Source organism: Macaca mulatta, chromosome 14 (assembly GCF_049350105.2).
Source record: "Macaca mulatta isolate MMU2019108-1 chromosome 14, T2T-MMU8v2.0, whole genome shotgun sequence".
NCBI classification, from domain to species: domain Eukaryota; kingdom Metazoa; phylum Chordata; class Mammalia; order Primates; family Cercopithecidae; genus Macaca; species Macaca mulatta.
Window position 1 is genome coordinate 79045144 of NC_133419.1, and position 3608 is coordinate 79048751.

Consider the following 3608-nt stretch of genomic DNA (forward strand, 5'->3'; position numbering starts at 1 on the left):
AGGCTAGGGTTTTTCAAAGATAGTTTGGGGGAAGCAGGGGACAGGGGGATGGCCAGGCAATGGGTGCTTGTTAGTGATTGGTTAGAGATACAATCACAGGGGTGTGGGAAATGGTCCTCACATGTACTGAGTTACTATTGGGTGGGGCCACAGGTTGGCAGGTCCAGATGGAGCCATCTGCCCTCAGACATACACAAAACCTGAAAAGATATCTCAAAGGCCAATCTTAGGTTCTACAATATGATGTAATCTGCAGGAGTAATTGGGAATGGGGAAGCTGCACATCTTGTGCCCTCTGGAATAATGGCTGGCAATTGTTTATGACTACACTGTAGCAGAATTCAGGGTCCTCTCTCCTCTCAGCTTGGTGGCCTCTTGTTAGCTTTACAAAGGCACTTGAGTTATGGAAAAAGGCTATTATCACTTAAACTAAACTAAATGTCTCCCAAAATTAGCTTGACCCAAGCCCAGGAATAATTAAGGGCAGGTGGAAGACCAAAGGCAAGAGGAGGGGTGACCGCATCAGATCTCCATCACTGCCATAATTTTCTCACTGTTATAATTCTCCACTCTTCCTTTTCGACAGCTCCAAGTTTCTTCCAATATATTAACGCTTTTTTCTTTAAAAAAATTTTTATTTGGAAATTATTTCTAAGTAGTATATATGAATAGCTCAAAGAATTCCCACATTTTTTTTTTTCTAGTGCCAGGTGTTTATTCCCTCACATGTGGGTGGTTCACGTACACAGCACACAGGCATGGGCACCATGGGAGAGGGCAGCACTCCTGCCTTCGGAGGGGAGGATCTTGCCCTCACAGTGTAAGAAGGGAGAGGATGGTTTCTCTCCTGCCCTCACTAGGGCCTAGGGAACCCAGGAGCAAATCCCACCCCTTCCACCTCTCAGCCGAGGAGAAGCCACCTTAGTGACATTTAGTTCCAACCATTATAGTAAGTGGGGAAGGAATTGGCCTGGTCCCAGCCATTACAGGGTGAAAATATAAATGGTAAAGGAAGGTACAGTTTGGATGAGGCCACAGGAAGGAGCAGGTGACACCATCAGAAGCATGTGCAGGGGAGGGGCAGTTACTGCGCTTCTGGGCTGCTTAGTCCCTGGCTTGGCAGGAAGGGTAGGGGAGATGGATGGGGCTCATTGTTTGTCATTGATGATGTCCACGAATTTGGGCTTGAGGGAAGCACCACCCACAAGGAAGCCATCCACATCAGGCTGGCCGGCCAGCTCCTTGCAGGTTGCCCCATTCACCGAGCCTCCATAAATGATAGGGGTGCTCTGAGCCACTGCTTCAGAGACGTTGGACTTAAGCCATCCTCGGAGCTTCTCCTGTACTTCCTGGGCCTGTTGGGGTGTTGCAGTCTTGCCAGTACCAATGGCCCACACAGGCTTATAGGCCAGGACGACCTTGCTCCAGTCTTTCACATTATCTACAATGACCTTTGTCTGCTCGAAAACAACCTTCTCAGTGATGCCAGGTTCCCTTTCATCTAGCTTCTCCCCAATACAGGTGATTACTCCGAGTCCCTCAGCCAGAGCATGGGCTACTTTCTGCCCAATCGGCTCATCTGACTCCCCAAAGACATGCCTTCTCTCTGAGTGCCCCAGGACCACCCACGTGGCTCCACAGTCTTTGATCATGCCAGGGCTGATCTCCCCAGTAAAGTCCCATTAGTCACTTTGTAGCAGTTCTGTGCAGCCACAGCAATCTTGGGATCTAGCTTCTGCCAGGCGAAGTCGATATAGGCAGTGGGGGGAGCACAAACCACCTCGGTGTCCGCCGGCACCTTGGCCGCATTCAGAGTGCCGATGAGCTCCCCCAGATTCTGCTTCTTCCCGTTCATCTTCCAGTTCCCCCCAATGAAGAACTTCCTGGAAGGCGCCATGGCACTGGAGCCGAGGCACTGAAGGTCAGTGTCTGCATATTCCCACATTCTTTACTCAGATCCACTAATAATTATTACATATTGCCATGTTTGCTTTATTGCTTTCTCTTTGTTTCTTTATAAATGTGTGTGCATGCATTATGTATGAATGTATAACTGTTAATATTTTGCCATATTTACATTTTTGCTTTCTCTGTCTCTATGTGTATGCATGCATTATATATAAATGTATATATGTCATATATGTACATTTTATATGTATGTAATCATTTATATACATGTAAATTTTTTTCCCAAGTCATTTGAGAGCTTCAGACATCATGCTCCTTTACCTCCATATCCTACATTGTGTGTTTCCTAAAAGCAAGGACATTCTCTTATATAAATGCCATATAATGATCAAATTCAGAAAATATAAGATTAGCTAACACTATTTTATAAGATATAGTTCATTTTTCAGATTATGCTAATTGTCCCAATAATGTCCTTTATATAAATTTCCCTCTCTGACCCAGGATCTAATTCCAGATTACACCTTGCATTTTGTTGTTATGTCTTCTTTCCCTACTCAAGTTAGTCAGAGTTTATTTCTGTTGCTCATAACCAAAGAATCTTAAAAATACAATTTCCTTCTGTTTATGATACGGGAGTGCTGGGAAGGGAAGAGTGTGGTCACTTTAAATGATACAGACGAGGGGAAGGAAAGTGTTGGGTAGAGGAGGGCATGGTCCCTAGCTAGGGCTCCACCCCCATGGACCTAGGTGAGGACAGGCACTCCTACTTTTGCGCCCAAAATGTTGCATTTTCCAAGACCACCCTGTCCCATCACACCCCCATCCTGGGCCTATAAAAACCGGAGACCCTAGCGGGCAGACACACAGGCAGCTGGATATTGAGAGGAACACTTTGGTGGAAGAAGACCCGAGTGGTTGGTTGAGAGCATGCTGGCCAAAGAGCACAGGGACAGATGAGCATGCCATCAACTGGTGGGATGAGACAGAGTTTGGCTGGGGCAGTTGGAGGAGAGCTGGGGACACTGAGCGGCCCAAATCCAGGGAAAACCATCTCCCTTATGGCTGCCCCATTGGCAGAGAGCTACTTCTACTCAATAAAAATTGGCACTCATTCTCCAAGCCCACATGTGATCCCATTCTTCCAGTACACCAAGGCAAGAACCCGGGATACAGAAAGCCCTCTGTCCAAGGTAGAGGGTCTAATTGAGCTGGTTAACACAAGCTGCCTGTAGATGGCTAAACTAAGAGAGAACCCTGTAACACAAGTCCACTGGGACAAGCTGTAAACATGCACCCCTACACACCACCATGGAGTTGGAGACGAACAGCCTGCCTATCTGTATGCTCCCCTAGAGTTTTAAGCAGTGGGGCACTGAAGAAGTGAGACACACCCCCATCGCATGCCCTGGGAGGGGGACAAGGGAAGCTTTCACGTTTCATTTATAAGCATTCATTTATAACCTTTAGTAAATTATATCATTTAATCTTTTTTCTTTTTCTTTCTTTTTTTTTGGTTGTTATTGAGACGGGGTTTTGGCTTTTTCACCCAGGCTGGAGTGCAGCGGCACGATCTTGGTTCACGACAGCCTTGGACTCCTGGGCTCAAGCCTTCCTCCACCTCAGCCCCCCAGGTAGCTGGGACTACAGGCACAGGCCACAATGCCCGGTTATTTATTTATTTATTTTGTATTTTTTGT

The 3608-nt window shown here is 46.6% G+C and overlaps 1 pseudogene; it reads right to left on the bottom strand.

Moving 5' to 3' along the window:
- Positions 1-1059: 1059 nt before the first annotated feature.
- LOC700465 (triosephosphate isomerase-like) lies at positions 1060-1933 on the bottom strand (annotated as a pseudogene).
- Positions 1934-3608: the final 1675 nt, after the last annotated feature.